Here is a 15,311-nt window from a genome sequence, read left to right as displayed (position 1 = left end):
CAAAACGGCACACGGGTATTTTTTATTAGGGTATCTGGGCAGAAGCGGCCGCCGCCTTTTTATTTTGGACTAATGAAAATTCATTCGGTAAATAGAACTTTCTCTATTACTGTATTAACTTTTGTTTTTTAAATACTTGATCAGGTACTGTAATGAACTGAAATGCCTATACCAGAAGAATCTCCATAAATATTTAAGTCGTTATACAGCAGAGGCTGTCACCATTTTAGTGCACTTTATGCATGCTACCTGCAACACATGAGAGCAGTACTATATTTTAATGGTTCAAATTACAAATGCAATGCTGCAAGATGAAAGGGTGTTAGATTTAAGAAATAATTCATTGGAGCTTGAATATATCGTTATTTTACCACGGGTTGGCTCTTTATGACAAATATTTTACCTTGAACGATAGCGAGGGGTAAAATATCGGCATAAAGAGACAACCCGTAGTAAAATCTAGATACTTTCAAGCCGCCATGAATTATTTCGATTCTAATAGGACAAATATGACAATTCTTTTGAATCGAAGCATTCTCGGCGGAGGCAAATATTTGCCGTTCCCAAAAAATTTACGTACTTTTAGATTTGCGTAAAAGAACGGAGCAAACGGAATAAGTGACTTGTCCAAACTATTTACAACAAAGTAATTATATAGATTTTGATAAATTTTAATGATAATTTACTTATATGTCTTCTATTGATGAAAAATGGGCTTATACCACATTTTATCATCCTTTGTTTACATTTTCTTCTTGTGATGATTTTCGGTTCCGGAAGCGTGAATTTTCCCGTAAAATGCGTAAATCATTACGTCATCACTCTATGGCGTCGTGTACTTCATTCACAAGAAAAATATGACGTGGGGGTACGATCGGAACAGCCAATGCAATATATTCATATTTTACCACGGGTGTGTACTCAAAGCGTTTGAAGGACGTCATGTTAGAATATTAGATAAAATATGATTAAACAGTATACTACATGTACATCAAGTGGAATATTATTATAGTTTCAAATTAATATTGGAGAAAAACAGTTAGCTTTTTACATGAATACATAGACCAATCCACAGACTAAGTTTATAGGACTTAATCAAACATAAACAAATACCACGTTTACGTTCAAAATACTAAATAACTACTTATGATCAAGTCTCAAGGATCATGCACACATTTTATTATTTGTTAATTTCAATACAATGACTAACCTATTTAATTTCAATATTGCATTGTTCAAATAAAAGCGTTAAACACATTTTTTTTAAATAATTCCACTTTCGCTATTTTTCTTATGTCGGAAAACTGGTTGCATACACATGAACATATGTTAATGTGCTTCATGCATCTCTTCAAAATAAAAGAAATAAAATTTTAAAAGTGACTTCCAAACACTTTATTTCGATTTCGCCATATTAACGAACCAATGTACTTTTAAAATCGACTGACTTTAAACAAAACTTGATCAACGTACTGAGTCCTTCACAATGTTAAAACGGCCTTGGACTTAAATTAACTGTTGTTGTATTACACGTAATGCAGCAAAGTCTTGAGGTAAATGATGAATCATCCTTGCATTTAAATTTGTTTTCATAAAACAAATCGTTATTTTTTCTTAAAATAATACATATATTTAAAATGATACAGTTTATGTTTTCAAATATAAACAAGGAGGTTACGAACTAATCGGAACATGCATTAAGCGACATATGTATAAACAATTATACATCTTTTTTCAGAATATATTTTGTTTTCTAAGACAAGAATAATGTTTTCTAAAATTATTTCTATTTAGTGCTTTTGATGGAAAGTTTGGAACAGTCACTTTAATGTTGCTTGATAAGTATATATGAAATAGCATCTAATATTAAAATACTATCAGAAAATACATCGAAGATGATATTATTCAAATGCTTAAACCTTTTCTTCGACAATTTATTTGTTGAATCTTGAGGACTGATATTTCAAACAGAAAGTCGATACTCAAATGGTCATTAAATATACATCTCTAATGACCGATTTGTTTTGTTACTTTTATGATGAAAAATGCAGTAAGACAAATAAAAAAAGCATGTGAATTTCTTTAATTTACTGAAAGCTATATTCGTGATGTTTTATCACTGAATAATCCTTTTAAAGTCTGTACCTGCATCTTTAACTTCCAAAATATCAATTTCCGATCTCTCAACAGAAACATATCATCTGTCCCCTCGTATAGTGTTGACATATATAAATGGATATGTAATACTATTGAATGTTCACACTAAACGGACTTCCTATACAGGAGCGTGGTCCGTCAGTAGAAACTGCTCCGACAGATTTATAAGGAAAACAGATTAAAGTATGATGCATACGATGTGTCAGGGTCTTAAATTGTGCTTTACAATCTACTCCGTCTAGTCTGCTAAGTACATAACGCGACCCATTACCAAAATGACTGTTTTGCCGAGTGCATGTGAAGTCGCATTGCTATACGACATTGCTCGGTATTATATTGCATTGGAATTTAGATTGCTATATGACGTGGTTCGCTATTATATTGCATGTGAATTCGCATTGCTATAAGACGTGGCCGGGTATTATATTGCATGGCAGTCGTATAAAATTCCATTACATGGCAATGATGTGTGAACAAACTAATGATATAATAGGTAAACATGTCAAAATTAGGGGTACAGCAGTCAACAGTTTGAAGGTTTGTTTTTAAAGGAGCAGTATACAATATTGAGAGTGGAAACGTATCGTAATACATACGTTACCGTGGTGGAACCTGTTCTCATATGATTTTTATCATTCCTTGTTTAAGATTTAGGAATGTTGTGTACTTTTCATGTGACGTCATCAGGCATGGTCGCCTATTCCCGTGACTTCAAAATAAGAAAATCAGAAGAAAACCAAAAAAATTAAACGTCACAATTATATTTCGACCAATCAATTGCCTAGAACCGATCTTTCACTAGTGAGGAGAAATGTGAAAATAAATGTGAAAATAGCACAAAAATTTTAGAAATTCGCGTTTCCTTTATGTCTGATTAGATTAAGTAGTAGTTTGTGCTTAACGATCTATAGTTCAAAGGTCAAAGAAAAAATAATTTTTATGGACCAATTGAGATCCCCCGCAATGTATTGGGCTTTTGGTGGTTCATCTACAGTAAACTGTGTATTGGAAATCGGAGTTTTATTGTTTTTGTAAGTTGTACCTATTTTAAATGATTTGGATTTTGGTGTGACGTCCATTTGCATCTACCTAATACAATATTTTTCTAGGGCTAGTTGAAGCCACCACCCTGATGCGTGTCTTTTTTGCTGTGTTGAGGACCAATTGCTTGCTATCGATAAATGTCTGCCTTTTGGTCAGATAGTTGTCTCTTTGACACATCCCCCAGTTCAATTGTCAATTGTATTTGTTATAGTATCATAAAAAAAAAACATTTCAAAGTTTCTATTGGTATTTTGTTTAAAATAAAGCTACTAAAATTTGTTTTGATTGTTCCACTTCCTTTCTTATTTTGTTTTCCCTCTTTCAAGCCGGAATCAATAATGACCGTGATATATCAATGGCTTTACATTTGCGCTTGTAGATTCAAGTTAGCTAGTTTTAGTGGCTAAAATGTTTAAATAAACTCATTAAAGATACCAGGATTGAATTTTATATTTACGCCAGACGCGCGTTTCGTCTACAAAAGACTCATCAGTGACGCTCGCATAAAAAAAAGTTAAAAAGGCCAAATAAAGTACGAAATTGAAGACTTTTGAGTACCAAAAATTCCTAAAAAGTTTTGCCAAATACTGCAAAGGTAAGCTATAACCAAGATAGAAAAGCCCTGGTATTTCAAAATTCAAGGTTTTGTTTGACAGTTTATTTTAAATTCTGAAGATATCACTGATAACCCAAGTCAACACACACCTGCTGACTACTAGGCTGGTGATACTACCCTCGGGAATTAGAACTCCATCAGCAGTGGCATCGACCCAGTGGTTGTAATAAACTCGTCATAGATACCAAATAACTTAGTTGTTATGCAATAACTGTCCTTGCCTTTATATATTCAAGTTTCACACGGGAAACTCTACACTAACATTTTATTTATCTCCTGTTTATTTATAGTGTAGTCCTGTAATGTTGTTTTGTCATTTTAATGTTATATTTCGCATGGCCATAAAAGAGGATTTTGCAAGCCACAAAACTAGGTTCAACCCACCATTTTGTCCTTTTAAAACTGTCTTGTAGTAAGTCAGGAATATGGTCATTGTTATATTGTAGTTCGTTTATGTGTGTGTTACATTTTAACGTTGTGTTTCCGTTGTGTCGTTTGTTTTCTCTTTTTTGTGAGTGTGAATTCATATTACCATAAGACGTGTCACGGTACTTATCTATCCCAAATCTGTGTATTTGGTTTTGATGTTTTATTTGTTATTCTCATAGGATTTTGTCTAATGCTTAGTCCGTTTCTGTGAGTGTCACATTTTAATGTTGTGTCGTTGTTCTCCTCTTATATTTAATGCGTTTCCCTTAGTTTTAGTTTGTTACCCCGATTTTGTTTTTTGTCCATAGATTTTATGAGTTTTGAACAGCGTTATACTACTGTTATTTACGTCAAAGAGCCGGTGTTTTTTCGTTCCTTATACCCGTGTTTGTTGTGACGTTTTGGATTAAAAGAAAATAATATATGACTACTGGTAATTTTTAAAGCAGCAATATCGTTACCACAAATAACTTAAAACTTATATCAAATATTAATAACCTGCCCCGTCCACTTTTTATAATTGTCTTTCTGCTTTGTATTCATTGGACTAGAAAAGCCATATTTTAATTATTTTGATAGTGAATTCCTATTTTCTATCGTTACATATTTTCATATGTCTTGTTCGTTCATTACTTTTTACATGTATGCGGCCATTAGTTTTCTCGTTTTAATTGTTTTACATTTGTCGTTTCGGTGTTTACAAAGAGTTGGCGGTTTGTATTTTACTTATAGTTGATAATTTCTGTGTTACTTTGGTCTCTTTTAAATATTTGTCCATTGACTATCATTCCACATCTTATAGATTTTATAGATCGCATTTTATATTTAAGTATTGTTATGACATCTCTTGTGTTACCTTAATATGAGGCAGGCATAACCTGTGAATGGGGACGAAGTCTGTATGTATTATTTTTTTTACTTCAATCATGTTGATAAAAGAGACCGAAATACCGTACGCAACGTTCCCGATTTTGCTTCTGTTGTTAGGGAATTAGCTGTGACGTTCTTTAAGTTATGACGTCATATTCGATGTAAACTAAAGAAACGCTTCCATCAGGTAACGTTTTTTTCATATCAAACAATTATTACAATTGAATTTGTATTGAGATCCAATCTTCTATTTTACTAGACTGATAAATATATTTTTTTTTCAAAGTCTCATGCAAACAAGACAGATATCTGCGCAAATGCGGGGAGAACCGGAACAGGAAGTAGATCTGAAAAAAAAAGTTAACGATTTTGAGTTCATTAGTAGAATGAAAAAATTCGGGAAATTTTCCCCGATTTTTTTTTTTTATTGATTTTTCTACCGTAATTGGGGACCTTGTCCCCATAATATGAGGCAGGCATAACCTGTGAATGGGGACGAAGTCTGTATGTATATTTTTTTTTACTTCAAACATGTTTAAAATAAAGGATACGGAAATACCGTAACGTTCCCGATTTTGGTTCTGTTGTTAGGGATTTAGCTGTGATGTTCTTTAAGTTATGACGTCATATTCAATGTAAACAAAAGAAACCCTTCCATCAGGTAACGTTTTTTTTTCAAATCAAACAATTATCATATTAAAATTTTATTGAGTTCCAATCTTATATTTTACTAGACTGATCAATACAAAAAAAATCAGTCTCAAGCAAACAAGACAGATTTCTGCGCAAATACGGGAAAACCGGAACAGGAACTAGATCTGAAAAAAAAGTTAACGAAGTACAATGAAAATTTTTTTTTTTATTGATTTTTCTACCGTAATTTGGGACTTCGTCCCCATAATATATGACGTTTGAGATCAATCGAGTAATTGTCAGTCATTCTACAACTAAAACGCCAGAACAGTACTAAACTTTTCGCGTGAAATATATGAGAAAATTTAAAACAAAAAACTGATTTTGAACACGACACCTTTATGTATTGCTCAGTGAATAACGATCAATTAAAGACAAAACGGCGATAGCATATCAAGATGTATTTTATGGTTATATACGACGCATGAACGTGTTCAGAATAGTAAATAATTTGATATAAAGTACATCTGTTCTAAATACTCAGCCTTATCTCTTTAATGGGTTGTTACTACTACTGTGTTGATGTTATTTTTTGTAGTAGGTTTGTCTCAATTGTATCACCGTGATAGAAGTATGTTTGATATGTCTTGTTTAAAACGTGGGGCAACTATTTTTTTTTTTTTTATTTTCAATGTTCTTAACCATCGTATTTAAATCTGATTTCGTTCTTGTATCACTGCTTAGTCATATGGAAACGAACCCCGTGTTTGTCGCACTACCAAATAACAATGTTCTCGTTAAGGAGCTTATACTCGCCCTGGGCGTATAGTTTTCATATTGGTTGTCTTACTCAAGCTTTATAAAAGCCTTCATCAAAGTGCAAAATCAAAAGCTCAAACACAACAAACGAATATTTCTTGACGTACTTATGGTAGCGAAATGGTGGATTTTACCTTGTTTGATAGCTAGCAGAACCTCCCACTTGCAAAACACTAAACATATTTAATTCAAAATCATATTTGAAAAAGAAAATATGCTTAATATTTGAGTGTTAATTCAAAAGACGTGTCACGGTACTTTTCTATCCCAAATTCATGTATTTAGTTTTGATGTTATATTTGTTATTCTCATCATTTTGTGTAATGCTTAGTTTGTTTCTGTGTGTGTTACATTTTGATGTTGTGTCGTCATCCTCCTCTTGTATCTTTAGCGTTTCCCTCGGTTTTAGTTTGTGACCCGGATTTATTTTTGTCTATCGATTTATGAGTTTTGAACATCTGTATAATTATGTTGCCATTTTTACATTTTCTAGCTTCATAATGAAAAATACTAAAATTGCGGGGAAATGTAAAATCCTCAAATCTAGCAATAACTCTTTAAAAATGCATGCATGATAGAACTTTTTATATCTTAATTTTTAGTTAATATTCTTTGTATAAGAAACGTATGTAAAATTATCGTAGTACTTGTTTGTACTGGGAGTAACCAATAAACATATACATAAGCTTGTGATTTTCAAACTACAAATGCCATTGAAAAAAATGTGTGTTTTCAATATCATTCACTCTGTTAAGTTAACATAGTATATTTTAATTTGACATTTTCTTTGTGCTCGGGCCAGCATAAATCTGGCTCACAAATAAAAGAGGGACGAAATATACCAGGGGGACAGTAGAACTCCTAGGTCGAAAACATACCAACAACGCCTTGCTAAAAGCGAAAAAGAAAAACAGACATATAATAGTGCAACACGAAACCCATCTAAAAACTCTCTACATCCATTTTTGGATAAACTTTCCTGACATGCGTTTCAAGTAAATAGATAAATGATCGTAGTTCCTTTTAATGTGTATGTGCTTCTATGGCTTTGATTCCTAAATCGTAGTTTATCTATTTGACTTTGTGGTCTCAAGGTCGTGTGATTTCGACTGAACTTTTGATTTTTGTATAAGAAATTAATTGTTAAATACTTTTTAAAACGATTCTTTTGTTTTGGGTTTAAATTTTCAGCATCTATTGAAGATTATTTTATATAAGGCATTCCCATAACACACTTTTGCTCTACGGGATTCAAAACACGCATACTTGTTCAATCCAGATATATTATGTTAAGTCGTTTGTTGCTGTGTTTCCTATTTGTTTTCCATTACTTGTTTTGGAAGTAAATCAGACCGTAGTTTTCTAGTTTGAAATGTTTTCTTTTATAGCTGACAATTCGGTATGAGTTAAACTCACTATAAGAGACCATACGACATAGTTGTTAACTTTTATGCGGTTTAATTTCTGGTGGAAAGTTCTATTGTTTGCAATCATTCAACATAAACTAATTTTAAAAATATTTTATATATGCATAATAAGGAAATTTCATTCTTATCAAATTGAATATAAAATTGAAAATTACCTCCCATAAAGAGAAAATTATCTAAATAGGCCCTCGATTTTTCAACTAACGTATTTAGATTTGATTTTCTTTTTCATAACAGGATATGGCCGATTTTTAGTATTAAAAGGTAGCAAATTTGTTTACACAATTTTGTTTTAAATTAATTGCTATATTTATGTAAAAAAATAAATAGTGACGTATGAATTGTCATGTTTTATGTAATATGATTGTAAACAAGAAAGACATGCACTGTTATGTTTTAACCGATATGCACTTACATTCGTTAACCAATTTTCTAAAAATTTCATTTTTATGTGTCTGATTAAAAATGACGGCAATTAAAAATATGTGTCGGGATTTATAATTACCCGGCCACGTCCACTTGTATTTTTTTCTATCTGATGAGTTACGCCTTTTTCAACTGATTTTTATAGTTCGTTATTATGTTGTACTGTTATACCACTGTCCTAGGTTAGGGGGAGATTTGGGATCCCGCTATGATGTTTAACCCCGCCACATTATTTATGTATGTGCCTGTCCCAAGTCAGGAGCCTGTATTCAGTGGTTGTCGTTTGTTTATGTGTAACATATTTGTTTTTCGTTCATTTTTTTACATAAATAAGGCCGTTAGTTTTCTCGTTTGCATTGTTTTACATTGTCTTATCGGGGCCTTTTATAGCACACTATATGCGGTATGGGGCTTTGCTCATTGTTGAAGGCCGTACGGTGACCTATAATTGTTAATATTTGTGTCATTTTGGTCTTTTATGGATATTTGTCTCATTGGCAATCATACCACGTCTTCTTTTTTTATATAAGGTGTATAGCTTGTTTTTGTTTTTATTCAGACATTTTTGTCTCTTCAACACGAATGATTTAGATTGCACACTTGGTACTTTTAATAAGAAGACCCACGTCATAGCCTGAACCTGGCAAACATATTCAACTTTAATATTTATTTTCACCTTTAGTATAATCATTAACGCTTGTTTATGTGTATGTCTTATCTATCTGCTAGTATGTGTCTGTTTTCTTTCGATCACTTAATTATAGTGGGTTTTTCTCAGAAGATACAGAAAGAAATATAAAAATGGTATCCTGGTATCTATGTTAAGTGTATTTAAGGAGAATAATGCCCCACTAATTCCGATTATTATGCATAAAGTACAACTTTTCTTGCTAATACTGTATGTTTTAAACATTTCTTTTCAGTATGTTTGATAGTTTTAAAGTTAGTTTTTTTAAACGCCTAAATGTGGTGAAAATCGTCAAATAATGATTCGATAAACAATACCTTTTTACTTATAAAAAAAAAACTTCTTACATTTTACATATCTGTTATATATTCATCTGCTCTTAAAATATAAAATTATTTTATTTAGTACCATGTACATTGTCATTAAGGTACTGATAATTTCCCTTTAATATGAAAGCAATCATTAGATTTTTCATCTATGAAATGACTTGTTAAGATGTCTTGAAGAAATATAATATACTTTCTAATTTTGTAAGGAATTGCTGACCTATAGCTATGTACTTAGTAAGTGAAAACGATGAAATGCTTAAACAACCTTACTATCTTTCAGAAATAAACAACATGCACAGATATTTTCAAACAGTCATATCAACGATGATACGTCGTACAAAAATATTGTATTTGATGCGACTGTCATACAAGTAAGACGTGTAGCGCTATAAAATCAGGTTCAATGCGACATTTTCTACATTTGAAAATAGTAATCAAAGGTAACAATATTGTAATTTAATACGCCAGACGCGCGTTTCGTCTACTAAGACACAACTGTGACGCTCAGATCAAAATAGTTATAAAGCCAAACAAGTACGAAGTTGAAGAGCATTGAGGACCAAAAATTCCCAAAAGTTGCGCCAAATACGGCTAAGGTAATCTATTCCTGGGATGAAAAAAAAATTCCTTAGTTTTTCGAAAAAATCAAAAGTTTTGTAACAGGAAGTTTATTAAAATGACCACATAATTGATAGTGCTGACTACTGGGCTGGTGATACCATCGGGGACGAAACGTTCACTAGCAGTTGCACAGACCCAGTGGTGTAAATAGTTATCAAAGGTATCAGGATTGAAATTTTTAAATCCGCAAGTCGCGCGTTTCGTCTTCATAAGAAGGTTAGGAATATGACATTTGTTGTCCATTCGTTTGATTTGTTTGATCATTCGATTTTTCCATTTGATTAAGAACTTTCCGGTTTTGAATTGATGTGATTTTACTTTTGCAGATTATGTTTTCAGTAATGAAAAACAATCTTTGTTATTTTTTCTCAAAAATATTGTAAAAATCTTAAATGAATTGAATACTATTGCGGGTAAACTAACTGTCGTCATTTTCTCTCTGTTTGAACACCGGCTTACCTGTGTTATCAGTTTAATTTTATTTGCGTATCTTCTTCATCTTCTCTATTTTATAAATTATATTCCTAAATGGCAATTAATATGGAAAATATTGAATTGTCGATATTGTAAATAATGCTAAATTTACAGTTGTAAATTCAATCGATTTATTAGCACCAAGATTTGACATGTTTTAAAATCGTGTAGCTTGAAGATATGTTACTTGGTAATCATTTATTACTGTCAGTCTGACATTATCTAATCTAAGAATTAAAGACATAGAAGTCGAAACCAAAAACACTTTTCCTGTTTTTTTGGTTTATATTGTTAAAGTCATGCAGTTACGTTGGAATCAAACACATTTGGCTTTCACTATCAATACCATTTTAACCATAGGATACAAATATCAAAAACCGCTATCCATAAATTATAATAACATTAGTCAGTGTTGATAATTTAGTATTACTACAAATTGGATCTAATAATTTACACTGAATAATAATCTATCGATATGAGAAATGGACCAAAGACACCAGATATTCATTCAAACTTATAAGTCAAAATAAGTTGACAACGCCATGTCCCAAAAAGGAAAAAAATAACAAACACGAACAAACAAACAAAAAATAGTACACACAACACAATAAAGAAAACTATAGGCTAAGAAATATGAACACTACCAATAACTGGGGTGATTAAATAAGCCCTAATGAGTACAAATCAGAAGTGAAATACTGATAACATCGACTTTGAAATAAAAACCGCTTTTAGTGAGGTCAAGTGTGCTCATAGGCCTTATATAGCTATGAATTAAACCAGAAAATTCACTTCCCGTTTAAATATGTAGGCCTCAACTAACGTTGGAGGTATCTTTATATTATGACTCATTTTTTTCATATTTTGTTATTTAAAAATATATAAAATTCGTGTTTTCTAATGATTTTAAACGGAAATATTCATCAGCCTTTCGATTATTGTCAGTTTCCTTTCCGTCGAGCAACCACCAGAACGTCCATGAAACGTTTTATTCTCCCCAGACACTTTACATTTGCTACATAGGAATGAGCGAATTACTACGAATTGTAATTCATTATATACAATTTCTTGTACAAGAAGTCAGAAATTGTATTCTTTCGTGACAAAAAGGCACCATGAGTGCGAACAGTAATTATCAAATATGAATATCTATATCATCTTGTATGGTCAGTTTCTTACAATAATTAAAGACCTTAAATCATTTAACCAAAGTATTATTGAAATGGCTGTTTATAAATTGGCCTTGTTATAGCTTATCGATTAGCTGCATTGACCTTCGACTGGTTGAATCTCGGGAGTGCATACTGATAACCTCATTCAATTAGTAACACTTTTTTCTATTGCTTTTCCCGAAAAGTATTTTCAAATCTGAATGTAAATATTTGTTTTGTCGTAATGATGTTTATTTCTTTCATTTTTTAAATTTCAATCCAAATCAAGTTCCTTTTTTCAATCTGACAATGTCCAATTGATAACATAACCTTACAATTTTCCAAATGCCCAATTGCAAGTTTACCGTTACTTTTATTATGTTTGTCGAAAATATTGTTGATTTACATTAATACATAACTACATCTTTAGATCTTTGGAGACAGAATAAGACTTAAACCGATACCGTTTGATTTTCCCAACTCGAGGAAAACACCTTAAATGCGGATGAAATACATTGATGAATTGTTATAACTTCAGGAGAAAGGTTTTGTACATATATTCTTTTATACTGTTATTTTTCTTTTTCTTTCCTTTTTTGTTGTCTGCCATGGCATTATCAGTTTGTTTTTATGATTTTGTATATTCCATATGTATCGTTCACCTATTTGTCTATAATTATGTATAGTAGTACACAAGCTTACAGATTTAAAGTTATATGAAACTATTTGTAATAATTATGATATTAAGGGGAAAATAAACCAATGCATACACACCAAAAGCGTTATTGTTACAAATTGTGACTAGGACGGAAAATTGTCTCATTGGATCTCATACCACTTCTTATATCTATATATAATAAACAAGTAAGTCCTTTGTGTAAAATTTAAAAAAAATAGGTGACGAATCAATAACGTTTAATCGACAAAAAAATCTTCTATTCAGTAATTGTTGGTCTTCGAGTTTGTTTTTGAAGTTTACCAAATCATAAAGATCATGAAAAATCATCACAGAAGGATGTAGGAAGAAGCAAATAAGTGAGATGATAGTGTTAAATCGATATTTTATATAAAACTGAGAATGAAAATGGGGAATATGTCAAAAAGACAACCCCCACAGAGCAGACAACACATTTATATAAACGAGACAATTTAAGCAAACTGTCATGCCAGTATGTCTGGAAGATGCACGGAAATAATCCTTTAATTAAAACAAAATTTTATTGAAGCAAAATCACATTTGGTTAACCAAAAACAAACATCCTTAAAATATGTTTTTATGCTTCTTTCGCTATTCATTAAGCTTGCAATTGAGACATTTTTGTATGATTTTAAACAAGTTTAAGAGTATATGTCCGTAAAATTATGTGAAGTTGAACTTTAAACAAAAAGGCAAAAATATCATGACACATATCGAGAGATACAAATTAAATAATGCTATCCAAATAATAATCATTTATTTTGTATTCCAAAAAAAGAGTTTAAAACATCGTATTCTAAATCTTGCACCATTGAAAGTTTAAGACAGTAGTTGTATCATACATTCGAATAGTCATAAAAGTTGTGTAAAGATATTTGAATACAGGTACAGGCGCTTACAAAATCGTGTGTTCCAGTTATTACAGAAACATAAGACGGACAAAGCGAAATAACCCAGATCGATATAAATTCATCAACAGATACCGGATTTATAGTTGTCTACGCCAGACGAGTGTTTCGTTTACAGAAGACTCATCGATAACGCTAGAAAAAATGAGCAGAAAAGTTTTTAAAAAATTGGATTTTAAAGGTTACATTATAATCTATAGTTGTTTTTAAAAAATGTTGTCTTTTTCGGCAAGCAGAATAAATAGTACAGGAAACTGTGATTGGTATGGTGTTATTTGACATATTGATGATCGAAGTGTCCGTGTGCATTATAAGCAATGTCCATTTAATTGCTAATAGAATATTTTGCAATTATTTTATATATATTTCACGTGATTTTAAAATTCATACACCAATTATTGTACATGTCACTACGTAAATAATACCTATTTCAAACAGCAAAGTAACAACAACAAAAAAAACAAAAGAAATCTTGAGAAAATTTCGTGATTTGGGGAAATTGATTTTTGTATCATATATCTTTTCTGACACCTGTCTAATGTGATTTTAATCGGTTTATTTTCCTGACGATGTCGGGTTTATCACATGAGTGTGCACGGATTATTAATTCATTATCGTATAATGAACTGCAAATGTTTCACCAAATAAATGCAGCAGTGCTCATGCGCTGATAGAAAACAAAACGAGGTTACAAACTAAAACCAAAGGAAGCACACCAACTCTAAGAGGAAACAAAACAAACAACAGGAAAATGAAGTGAACAAAAATAAACGGATAACAAACATAGATACGAACTACATGTATCTGCTAACAACCAAATCTTCTCCAAAGCCACATTTGGTATAAAAATATGGTCATTTCTTCCTCCTACCCTTGCCAAAGTGTAGCGCCCGTACACTGTCACATCTGGTCAGAATACGGACGTTAAATCTGATACCTTGTGTACAGAGATTGCCACACTCGTTGCACAATAAGAACCACCAAACAACTCTTTGAATGGTTCGTAGGTGGCCTGCTGCAAGGTAAACGTTCTGTCACTTTCCAATTTGCTCTCAATATCAAGTGTCTTAAATTCCCGGAACTTATCTTGGAATGCTTTTATTACTATACCTTCCTGTAGTATGTATTGTTAATTTGTTTTCTTCATGAACACACATAAAATATGTTCCTATTAAACCATACCTTCTCTAACCAAAATCACTAAGATTTGATTGGATATTAAAATACAATAAACGTTCTTTTGTAATCGTCCGGAAACTCATTATTAAGCCATTGTTTGGCATTAACATATAAGTAAATACCTAGTCTTATCCGGTAAAAAATGTGATCGGTAACTCTAATAGATAACAGACGCGCGTATCGTTCACATAATATTAATAAGTTTGGAGATCAGATCAAATACGAACTTGAAGTGCGTTGAAATCCAAAATTTCTTAAAGGGTGCAAAGTTGTATTTACAACATGTGAGACAGTTCCTAGTCTTTTGGTTATTGCCAATGTGTTAAACAGTAAATTTACCAAAAATTACCATCACAATGATATACCATGTCTCCTTGATATGTTGTGGTGATATGTTGACCTTTGAAATGCTGATACCATCGGGGATGAAACTCTCAATAGCAGTCACTGGGGTATAGACCCAGCGGTTATTTGAATTCATCTGACGCAAAGCTCAATATATGGAACAGTCAATATGTTCCGTTGATTTGTAGCGTATGATTTTGTCAGTGTTTATGGTCTTTCTCTTTTTTGAGTCTGTCTTGGAATTTTATGCATTTACAAAGTACCAATAATGTTTGAATATTAAGTCAGATATTAGGTAGAACAATGAGATCCAAAAATCGACAATTCAAAAAAACTCTGAGAATGATTTTTAAATTGTATCAGCAAACGTTATAGTTATCAAAGGTACCAGGATTATAAAATAAAATTATTAAAATAGCTGACCGTCCAAGTTCTGATCACATCAGTAGCATATGATTGATATATATCTGGGTATATCACCTCTAGGTAAGAAAACCG

General features: G+C 31.7%; 1 protein-coding gene across 1 annotated transcript in view; it reads right to left on the bottom strand.

Annotated features, from left to right (window-relative positions):
* LOC134698970 (beta-1-syntrophin-like) overlaps positions 1-15,311 on the bottom strand; it is a 146,059-nt gene that overhangs the window by 103,263 nt on the left and 27,485 nt on the right. The window lies entirely within an intron of this gene.

This window comes from Mytilus trossulus, unplaced genomic scaffold, assembly GCF_036588685.1.
Source record: "Mytilus trossulus isolate FHL-02 unplaced genomic scaffold, PNRI_Mtr1.1.1.hap1 h1tg000024l__unscaffolded, whole genome shotgun sequence".
Classification (NCBI taxonomy): domain Eukaryota; kingdom Metazoa; phylum Mollusca; class Bivalvia; order Mytilida; family Mytilidae; genus Mytilus; species Mytilus trossulus.
Note: the sequence above shows the minus strand (reverse complement) of the source record. Positions and strands in the feature narration are given on the sequence as shown.